At 39.8% G+C, this 12,234-nt stretch overlaps 1 protein-coding gene across 1 annotated transcript in view; it reads right to left on the bottom strand.

Annotated features, from left to right (window-relative positions):
• Nucleotides 1-12,234, bottom strand: part of LOC128030958 (lipoma-preferred partner homolog) — a 147,504-nt gene that overhangs the window by 64,066 nt on the left and 71,204 nt on the right. The gene's annotated exons all lie outside the window — the stretch shown is intronic.

Here is a 12,234-nt window from a genome sequence, read left to right on the forward strand (position 1 = left end):
TCTAGTTTTTGTCCTGCTCTCTTTATATCAGTATAAATTCGCTTTGCCCCAGAATAAACAATCACACTCTGTTTACCATACAAAATGCACTGACCTGTAGTCTGTAGTGTCCTTTCTGCCAGACAGAAAGTCTGTGTGCGTGTGAGAGGTTTACACTAATGTTCCAAAGTCAATAAGCTTTGTTTATAGAATGAAACTAATACTTTTATTCAGCAAGGATGAATTAAACTGATAAAAGTGGACAGTAAAGACGTTTATATTGTTAGAAAAGATTTATATTTCAAATAATTATCTTCTTTTTAACTTTCTATTCATCGAAAAATCTGGAAAACAAAAAAGTTGAAAAGAAAAATAATAATAAAATAAAATCATTATCAATCATCATTAATATTAATAAGAAATGTTTATTTTATGATTTGTTTCTGATTGGTCAGATGACACTAAGAACTTGTTTAATGGCTAATGAAAATTCAAATTCAAATTGCATTGTAAAATATTTTCAAGTAGAAAGTGGTTATTTTAAATTTTAATAATATTTTACAATAGTAGTGTTTTTTTTGTTGTTGTTGATCAAATAAATGTGTCGTTATTTACATAAGATACTTCTTTCGAGAGCATTTACAAAATCTTACAGACCCCAAACAGTTGATACTAAATGCATGAAATGACATAAAGTCGAAATTTAATGATATTGTAATGAAGAGAAATATATTAAAAGAAGTAGATTTGAAAGTAAAAAGAAAGTAATTTGGCATGATCTTTTTTTTTTTCAAGAAACCGCATCACTGCATATTAATTGAAATAGATTTGTCTTCATAATCTAAGTCATGTGGTGCGACTGACATTTAAAAACATGCATGAAAAAATAAAACAGGAAATCACACAGAGGACGTAATTGTCAAGGTCAGTAAGTCTCTTAAAATACCAGATAATTTGACCTATAAATGACAAGACGAGGTAGCTTAGTTTGTAAAGTGTCATGTGGTGTGACTCCTAAAAAACAATGATATTTATTAACATGATATTTAAAGATACTTTTTGTGTTGAAAAATAAATGTAAAACCATTTTTGTGTACACTCCCATATATTTGTGATATGAGGATACAAGTTGTATTACTTTTTACTTGATGCTTATTCCACATGAGATTTTAGACTGATTACAGTTATTTATTTATTTATTTATTTCTTGAGAATAGTATAAAAGTTGTGGGTTGGGTTTAGAGGTAGTGGATAGGGAATCAGAAATATCATTAGCTCAGGATAAAAACAGTAGAAGTTTCCACACTATGTGAATTTTATCAGCGGTGGTTGCAGGGCACTCACGCACCTCCTTGGAGTCCATGGTGCTCATCCGATTAAAGATTACCTCAAGTACAGGAGAGAGGTAATTAAGCATTACAGGAGGAAGTCTATGCAATTCCTCATCTCCCCCATACTCTCACTCAGCAGATCCAGCCCCCATTTGTGTATTGAATGCCCTCAGCAATGCATAATAGTTTTCTGCTCTGGTGATTTTGGTTTCACTGTGAACTGCCCTGTTTTCTTTTCTTGGCATAACTGTATTTTCTTCTCAAAGCACAATAGTTTCACACCTTCAATCCTCAAACAAAAGGAACCGGCTCAGCTTCTTAGCGAATGGTAATGCATTTTGGTTTCTGTTCTGTTGAGTTGTTTTATCAGCTTACCCGGATCAGGCTAAAATAAACCTTGTCATCTTGTAGGCAGCAGAGTCAATATGTCTTCTTTCCGTACAGATACACCAGTTGCCTGTGTGCAGTAGCTGGTATTAGTGTAGAATAGAAGCCGTGAAAAAGAAACCTGAGGGGGAACGAAGGAGAACGGAACACAAACTAGCCCGCTGTGTTTTGAATTAATCTGTGTGAGCTGGTTGAACATCTGTGTCAGTGGAGTGTGCAGATATTTTTGATCTTTATTTATAATGTGTTTTTTAAACCTATGACACGGCAACGGCTCAACATCTGCTGCTCTCGATCTTGGGATTTTCTAGGGCAAAGGATTGATTATTAGATCCAAGATCAGCAAGACACAGTCAGTCTGGGCATATTGGTCTGTTTTCAGTTTGTTTTACTATAAAATACCAAAATTGCTGTCTATGTTTATTAGGAGGACCATGATGGTCTGCATTCCAGCACTGGATTGCCACTACGACACAAACCAGTTTGACACCTGTAATTTTTTGCTTTGTTATGCATACACATCTGTGTGAATACAAAGGAGCATCCAGAACTGTCATTTTCTCCCCTTTCCAATATATTGTGGCCAAACAGGTTTTTTTCCCTAACTCACAATTGGCCAATCATAGTTTAGGCTTGTGGAACAGGATCTTGAGTGGCCAGACGTGTTTTATTTTTTTATTTTTTAGTAGCTACTGATCTTTTGAAAGGAAGGTTCTATGCGTCGGTTCAGATGTTAATTGGATTTTGAGATGCGGGTGTTGCAAATGAATGCAGATTAACGGGTGTTCTGGGTTAAATGCAAGTTAAGCTTTATCAACTCATCCGTCCTCCACACAAAATTATATTAACACACATATTGTTCTGTTCATGTGTTTTTGAAACAGTCAGTATTTTAAGTTATTTATTTTAGGCATTTTGCCTCTTTTATGATAGGACAGTACGTTGATTTGGAAGCAAAGTGGGACAGAGAGAAGGGGGTGACATCAGAAAAGGTCTGTGAGCTGGGAATCAAAACTCGGGACACCCAAAGCGCAACGATCCCATGTCGACTTGCTGCCTGCGAGGCTATTGGCGCTGACTGTGGGCATTATAATGTTTACACATTTGCCTCATTCATTTTCCATTTGGGGAAATCAGCATTATGCTATAAATCCTGTGGATTGAGTTTAACAAGTACTGAACCCTGAATACCAGAACAATGTACACTTCATAAAGGCTGGAGTGCTACATCTTTAGCCGGCTGAGAGCACTGATTGGTTGGGGCTTTTAACTGATATATCTGAGAACTTAGCACACACCGGGATAAAGCCCAAACCCCTGGTGTTCTGGATGATGAAGGGCTTTTCAGTCTTCTCATTGAATCTCTATCCAACCCTGTCGAATAACTCTCGAGAAAGAGGGGTCTTGAAACATGTGGCATCATGCCATCATTAGCCGTGGATGAAGCTGTCAGTGAGAGTAGTACTGTTTAAACGGAATCATAAGTGATCAGACAAATGACCTCAGGGACTGAAGGCTCTCACGGCTTCCATCAGCTCTGTCGGACCCTCTGACTATACTGTCCAAGCGAGGAGCCTTAAAAAAAAAAGAATTATTCATACAAAGACTTAAATATTCACAAATGCAGATCCTCGAAAACGGTCATGTGACTTTGCGCTAGTTACGTTAATTAGCTCAGGATTACAATGCCCATCATTTTATCGCCCATGAAAACAAATGTGACATACTGTATGCTTTTTCTTTCTTCGCTGAAATATATCTATATCGCAAAGCCCAGTCAGAGACAGGGTTCAGTTTCACTGGAAGGAAAAAAAAAAAATCTTTAAGAGGAAGCAAATTTATTCAAGACATGAAATGTAGCGGATTTGAATGGAGATGTTCTGCGAGGGCACCGTAAAGGATTAGCCCTATTCTTCTCAGAAGGTCGCTGACAGCTATTGCGCAAAAGTACTTGGTTATTTTCTATTACAGCTCGGACCAAGAAAAAATTCAATCGTCGTCGAGGTCTCCCAGTGCGAAAAGATAGTCTGTGTGGCGCTGCTGAATAGGGCTCTCACTCTCTCCATCTTCCCTCGGGCAGTCTCTCTCTCTTTACTTCTCCTATTAGCTTCTTCTGCACTTCTCCCTTGTGTCTGCTTGTTTTATCCGACACTAATGCCAGATGCCATGTCATAGTCCGTATTATTATCCCAAGGGCTGTACGAACCTTCAATATGATTCCTTTAAGAGACTGCTTGTGCCTCTGGGGCTGCTGCTCAATTCCTCCATTTACTATTTACTTGATTAAATGGGATTTTTCTTTATCAACCCTAATCAATCTTGGGGAGCAGATGAAAAGGGAAGGAAAGAAACCCCAACAGAGAGAGAAAAAGAGGAATTGAGAGCGAGGGCAGGAGGGAGCGTAGCCTTTGCATTCCCCAATCTGATTTGATGGGATTTACTTGTGACTATCAATGTTTACTCATCTGTTGTGCTCTGAGCTATAACTCAAATAACAGGACACATATTCAAAGAGAGAGAGCGAGAGAGAGGGTGCAAAGGGTGTGAACATAAATTCCACTGAATGAACCTTGTTAACATGCCCTCACTTCAAATTCACACTCATTCGTTTTGACAGTTTATGTGACAAACCACCGTTCACCTGACATCTGTCGCTGCCCAATGGGAATCAGACTGATGAATGATATGTGGGTATGTGCAACCTGACAACTAGAACACTGGTCCCCTTGCTTTCTCACAAAAAATATTGTGGTTTTCGTTTATTTATTTATTTTAAACTGCATATTAAAACAATATTTGACCCATTTACTTTCATTGTATCGAATTTTTTTCAAAATTGTTTTTTTTTTTCACAGAAGAACAATTTTTTGGGGTTGAACACTCCTTTTTAAATTGGGACGTAAAGATTTGTCAATATGACTGTTTCATGGCAACAATAATTACAATTTTTATCATAATTTGTACTGTTTCTGTAGAACATATAAAAATATATATTTTGAGAAATGTCTCAGTTTTTTTGTCTATGAAGTGGAACTAAAACTGTTCAGTTTCCATCATTTTTCAGAGTAACTTCTATTCCACAGAAGAAAGTCAAACTGGTTTGCAGTAACATGACCCCTTCATATTGTTGCAAATCCACATGACTTTCTTTTTTAATTATACCAGTATTTCAGTTTTTGATTTTGAGTATTGTATTAAGTGAAGACATGTCTGCTGTCCATAAAGTAATATTATACTGCAAAATATGACACTAATCTTTGTCTATATAAGCAACCTTAAAAATTGTAATCATAATTTTGAAAAGCTTTACAAGTGAGTTAATGTGGTTATGGTTGATGTTTCAAAATACTTTAGCCACAACTGTAACTGTAACTAAACTGTAATAAATTGAATTTCCTTTAAAATAAGGTACATATTAAAAAACTCATTTGTAAAACTTCAATGTTTAAAAATGAATATTGGAAAACAGTATTTAAATTGGAAATGTATCATTAAGTTGTAACCTAGTGCTCATTTATCCTAACTCAACACTGCCTCTGTCCTATTAAAGGGGGGGGTGAAATGCTATTTCATGCATACTGAGTTTTTTACACTGTTAAAGAGCTGGATTCCCATGCTAAACATGGAAAAAGTTTCAAAAATTAAGTTGTATGTCACACAGAGCCATACTCGAAAAAAACGTTCCGAAACTTGTGACAAACACAAGTTTCGGAACGTTTTTTTCGAGTATGGCTCTGTGTGACGTTAGATGGAGCGGAATTTCCTTATAAGGGCACGTCTGCCAGAAGAGCGCGCGCTCCCGTAGAGCAGAGCACTGAGAGGTTGAGCACAGACATTCACTGATCAGAGCGAGAGCGTCGCGAAATGTCACAAAAGGAGTGTGTCTTTGGTTGCCAGGGCAAGACAACCCTGCACAGATTACCAAAAAAAAAGCATTAAGGGACCAGTGGATGGAGGTTATTTTTACAGAGCATCACAGAGCTGTGCAAGTGTTTTTGTTTGTTCCCTGCATTTCGAAGATGCTTGTTTTACAAACAAAGCCCAGTTTGATGACGGATTTGCACATCGTTTATTTCTTAAGGATAATGCAGTCCCAACAAAAAAGGGTCACGATCGTGTGTTGGAACCGCATGCGGTGAGTAAAACTGCTTAAAATATCTCTGCCTCCTTGTTAGTGCGTCTGTCTCCCCTGCCGGAGACCCGGGTTCGAGCCCCGCTCAGAGCGAGTCGTTGCTGCTGCTGCTCTCGTTCAGTTTCAGCCTTCACAGCTTCCAAACGCTCTCAACGCAAAAGCTTACTCGCGCTCGTGATTCTTTAGCTCCGCCCACACGTCACGCCTCCAGCCGGTCGTGTTTTTCCGGGAAAAATTGGTACAGACTATCTTTCTCTTATGAATATAATAAAACTAAAGACTTTTTGGAGTCATGAAGGATGCAGTACTACTCTATAGGTACTAAAGATTAACAGAATATTGAGTGAAAACGAGCATTTCACCCCCCCTTTAAGGGCCTGATAAAACTAATAAGTATTAAATAAATGTGAATGAACTTGCATGGTATTACACTGAGGAATTGAAGGACTAAGTGTTTGGACTGTTATACATACACCCGCATGAACATGTTGCTGGAAGGAGATGAGGAAACGAATCAGTAGTTTATGCTTAGTTTAAAACACAGGTTCCAAACCTTTTCCTGGAGGGCCCCCAGCAGTACTCAATTTGGATGTCTCCCAAATCAAACACAGCTGATTAAACTCGTCAGCTCATTAGTAGAATACTCCATGACTTTAAATGGGTATGAGGGAGACATCCAAAATGTGAACTGTTGGGACTCCAGGAACAGGGCTGGAAATGACTGCGCTTTAATGGCTGAATGGTATTTCATCAATAGCGCTGCGTCACGCTGGGAAGGACTGACCTTCTGCAAAAAAACACTGACCATTTATCATCTGAGCTCACTAAATGAAACACACAGTGTCAGTATTCATCACGGGCCATTGAGTTATTGGTTTGTTAATCGATTGACCAGTCACCACATCTACAGGGCCACACAGCAGAATAAACACTTAAACATACAAAATAATTTATTATGCGCATATATTAAACAAACGCTTGAATAAACAAAGTGAATAATTATAAGCATTTATTAAAAGGCTGATTCTCCTTTGATAGCGTACTGCAGCTCAAGCTACTCTCTCCATCCACCGATCATTTTCCAGGCATAAGCAAGGCTAACTCACGCTCCAAAACGCGCGCGCACGCACACGGTCGGTGCGCATTTCCCCCCGTCTTTGCTGTATGGATACACGCGTGTCTAGTGTCACGGAAGGACAGCGTGACGGATGCACACCTCTCCGTTTTGCTCGGAGAAGCAGAAGTGGCGGTACGACACCATTGATTCGCAGTACGGGATGATGGGTGGGTGGTGGGGGGCATGCAACAGAGGACGCTCTAGTAAATATTTATATTGCATGATGATATGCGCGAGCAAAAGGAGGAGGTGTGTGTGCGCGAGTGTGTGTGAGGGGAGGAAGAGGGCTGAGAGAGCTAGAGGAGAGGAAGAGACCTCGAGCCACCCAGTTATTAATATTATTCCACACCGCTAAGTTTAGCATTCAACACGTGTCGCTAGTGATGGAGAGAGCGCGCGCGAGAGAAAGGCGTCCGGCGCGCCCGCGCGCGCGAGAGAGGGAGGTTGAGGGTTGACGGTTGCTAGGTGACGAAGCGCATATACTGAATTTTAACAAAAGAGCGGAGAAAGAGGGAGAGAGAGAGGAGCTAGAGAGAGAGAGAGAGGAGGGAGCGGGAGATTGGTGGAGAGAGTGTGTGTGTGAGAGAGAGAGCTCGCGAAGATTGAATACATGTAGGATATATATTTCTAGGTGTATTTTGGTTGGAGAAGCTGCAAAAAGGATACATCGAGGGGAATGATGTGAAGAGAATGGAGGGACGAAAGGAGAGAGGGGGGACAGGCGTGTGAAAAACACAGTAAGTAACAGTTTAATGAATGCTGCTGTGTTTCTGCACGGACTTGACTGCGTGGAGCGAGGAGACATGGCACTGACAGTGCACCGCCGGCTCCGGGTGAGGGGACTTTGATGCGCTGCATCAGAGAGATGGAGACGGCCGGCGCGCGCGGGGGTTTGACCCTTCTGTCATTGCTGCACGCGCGCACATATGCCAGTGCTTATAAGGCCACTTGTTCCTCTGTGAAACGGCACATACTTAGACTTTTCTTGCACTCTCACTGCACAGGTACGCGCAGGGGTTACAGCGAAACGCGAAGACGCACGCGCCTGTAAACGACACTGAGACACGCGCAGTCTGCGGGCACAATTAGTGATGTTCATAAAAACAACAACCGTGAAGCCACTGAATATTGAAAAACGTTTCAAATGCTGCTTCGGTGCGGCTAATGATCGCGTCGATGTGCCGCGCTGTCAGGCTGTTTATGTAAACTGCGGATTTATCAGTTTTCCTGAGCACAGTTACCAGTGTCTCGTAGTGCATGTGTGTTTGATACTCCTGTTGTTTCAGTGCTATGCGAGCTTATTCAAATAGCATAGCTTGTTCATTTTCCAGTATGTTTTATATATACATTTAGAAACATTTAAACGAGAAGAAGCAGACTTTAAATATCAATTACTGTCATTTCTCAAAGTCTGGCCATTTGCTTTTTAATAGTTGGGTAAGAAATCAGTGAGATTTATGAGCAGCGCTCATTATGTTAATTTCATATGAGCCCATCATGGGCCCACAGTTTTCCTCCTGCGATATGAATCAAACCGTTGGCGTTTAGATGAAGTAAAATCATTTATGTGGGGCTTCTGCTTCATATTCCGTAATAAGTTTTACTCCCTCTTTGCGCCAAACTTATTAAAGCTGTTATGATGGAGCCTGGAGTCCTGCAGAGGGAATGTGAGGTCTTAATGTCCACCAAGACAGGCCTTAGATCAGTTCAGGCATACATCATACATTTTAGTTCATTTATATGTGTTAGTGCACTAATGGCATGTTGTGACCTTTCATAAGCTTCACACTGTATTGATTTACTGTCTTGAGACGATTTTCACATCTTGGGAGATTGATACACATCTGGTCCTGCAGGTAAAAAGAGAGAGGTGAGAAAAGATAATGACCTCCAAAAAAGCACATATACTGAAAAGGGAATGTTGTGGATACTGGGCACACAAATCACCAAGGACTGCACACGCGTGCACACACACACACACACACACACACACACACATACTGCAGTACTGTAATGTGCACAGTAATGTTAACGTGTCAGTATAGCTTCACTCCAGCGGTCGGTCTTACAGCTGCTTTCCAGGGTTTACTGTAGAGGGAGGGGGAGTGCACTTATAAAGAAGGAATGAGAGTGAAAGAGTATAAAATGAAAGCAGGTGAAAAACTATAATGCACTGAAGAGGAGGATGTACTGTAGCAGAGGGGTGGATACAGATGAAGCTGGATGGAAAGAGAAATGCATAGACATAGAAATGCAGTGAAGGATGGGGAAAAGAGAAATACAGTGCAAACAGAATGAGGAGCAAGAGGAGGAAATGAAGGAGAGTAAGAAAGTGAAAAAAAAAAGGAATTGAATATCTGAGACTGAACATGGTTGGAGGGCTCAGACAGAGAGATGAGAGCAGCCTGAATCAACGTTTGCTTTACTCTTTTACTCTTTCTCTTTTTCCTTTTTGCGCATTGATTCTTTATCTTCTCCTTTACCTTTGCTCTCCGTCCTCTCTATCGTTCCCTCCCTTGGGCTTTCAGACTCTAGAGTATTGCTGCTTTTTTAACGTCTCTTTTTTTGCTGAATCCCTCTCTTCAGCATTTTTGTATCCGTCTCTTCGTCTGATTACTTCCCTCACTCTTATTTTTGTTTGCATAGCTGGGTTGATGAGTCCAGCATGCCCAAAACTGCATCCAACTCCCCTCTCAGTATCCTCCATTCACTTAAATGTGACTAATTAAGGTAAAGCTCGTTAACACAGAACATCAATTAGTCTTTAACGAGATCATAGGCTGGTGTTTGAAAGAGATTACATTGCTCCTTTCTCCCTCTGATCCCCAGCGGTTAGACTGGCTCACTATTGATAAAGGCCACGCTAATTTACATTAGACCTCAGACGCATTTTGGGTGCTCGGGGTCAGATGGAGAAACTGGAAGCACATGGGACCCCACAGGCACTCTGACATTCTGACCCACATACAGCAGCCCACCCTGTCTCACATAGAGCTGCTGCTACTTTACAGGCCATTCACACAGGTTGCGTTTTTGTGTTTATGAACGGGACATTGAGCAGTAAAATAAAAAAAATGATAATCATTTTGAGGTCTGGAGACAATTGTTGAAGCCCTTTTCTGCCACATAAAAAAAACAATCCTGCTTCGGTCAATCATAATTATTAGATAATAAAGTGTGAGATAATGACATTCTATGGCATAAATATGAAATGTAAAAAAAATAAATTGACACACTGTGTTATAATTAAGACAGAAAAACAAAATCACAATTCTGAGATAAGTCAAAACTTTGGTATACAATTTCATAATTATGAAATTAAAAAGTTTAAATTATGACATAGTGTCATAATTTTGAGAAAAATAAAATAAATTGACCGTAAATTGTCACAAGTCATAAAATTGTTGCAGACTAAATTATGACAAAAGTCTAAACTGACATAAAATGTCAAACTGATTGCATACCAAATTGTAAGTATGAGATAGTCAAAATTGATATTAGCTAAAATTATGAAAAAATAAAAGTCAGTTGACAGTTTTACTTTTCATTTCCTGACTTTTTCACATTTTAATTTTGAGTTAATATTTCCAAATAATTTTTAAAATACATTTTATATCTTAATAAACGTTTTACCAGGCATGATTTTTGTTTCTTATGTTGCTGAAATGGGCTTTGATATAAACTTGAAGGCCTTTCTAGAGCCTAACCGATTTATAATTTTGCCGATTTTATTGGCCAATATGAGACTGTGTGACATGAATGGGAAATGTGTCCAAACTTTTGACTGGTACTGTACTATAATATGCACATAGAGAATATCGGCTGATATATCGATATAAGACTTTTTTACCCCCTAATATCGGTATCGCCGATATTAGTTTCTAGAAACATGTTTTGTGTGAACATCCCCTTATTGTTACACAGCTGAGGTCGAATGGTAGTAAAGGAGCAATGGAAAAAGAGGAGGAGGGAAAAAAGGAAGAGAGTGTTTCTATGATCCATTGTGTCAATGAAGAAGTTCTAAAAACAGAAACCTAAGTGTTTTTTAACAAGAAGCCGGAAATGTTAGCATATCAAGAGGAAACAGTACCACAGAAAGTGTGGCTCTCACTGGCATCCTGTTCTAATCAGCCATGAGTTTCCACAGGAAGCCGAGTCCTCCTTTTCAGTCATCTCCACGGTTACCGTAACCACGGATATTTTAGTCTAACTGCAACTGCGGTCCTGTACAGTTACCACGGAAATCCCTGCAAGACTTCCCTCGCTTCCGTACGCAATTCACCTGACAGCTTAACGTGGGCTTGCTGACACTCTGTAGACTCGCAGCGTCTCTGATTCATTCGTCTCCGATATCCAATCAAAGACCAGTCCATAAAACGCTATTGACAGATGTAAACTAACAAAGGCTGAAGATCAAGCCAGTGAGGCCGTGTTTTCCCCTGGGGAGGTTTCTAGTGATAAGACAGGCTTTGAGATGCTGCTTCTGTGAAGTGGAGAGGTGCAGACATCTGTACAGCAACTGTTGGATGAACCAAGATGAGAGGGGCAGTGAAATGACACGGATAATGGTGGACCAGAGTGAGGAGACATTGATTTTAGGCTGTATGTAATTCAAGGTGCCGATTGATCATACTGACAGATTTCTGTCCAGTATGTAAATAAACAAAAAGGAGAAAAGGAAAGAGGGCATGCTTTTACCCCGACACAGGTGTAGTTAGATCAAAGCAAGAACAGAAATGGTTCTTTGGTAACTTTTAGTTTGACAGATGTTTTTGATATGGAGTACATACTAGGCCAGGTTTTATGGGGGTGCTCAAATGAAATCAATAGCACACTCACTTAAAGCTGAATTAATGGCATTTCAATGCAGATTTGACATTTGCCAGTACGCTATGGTTTGTGCTCTGGAGATTGGTTTCCATTTCAATGTGGTTTTGCAATGTTCAGCAATGTAACCAATCTTTTTAGAATCGGGGCGTTTAAGTTAGAATCCACTCACCGCTAAATTCGTCAGAGATTTTTGTTCAGCTATTGTGTTCAGCACAAATTACAAGTTTAGACGCAATGTAAATTAGAGATTCGTTGTGCAGCATAGAGAACTTCATTGATTATAACGTATCTTTGTGAGATCGTGATGAATTCAGATGAGTGACAGTTTTAGTTATTATACGGAGCGCTCTTTGCACCATAGCGCATGGATATATTAAAGCACCCTAACTAATTTAAGAAACACCCTCAGTGATTTGGTTCTGGAGCTGGGCCTGGTACATACTGGTGCATTTTTTTTC

Source organism: Carassius gibelio, chromosome A16, assembly GCF_023724105.1.
Source record: "Carassius gibelio isolate Cgi1373 ecotype wild population from Czech Republic chromosome A16, carGib1.2-hapl.c, whole genome shotgun sequence".
Lineage (NCBI taxonomy): Eukaryota > Metazoa > Chordata > Actinopteri > Cypriniformes > Cyprinidae > Carassius > Carassius gibelio.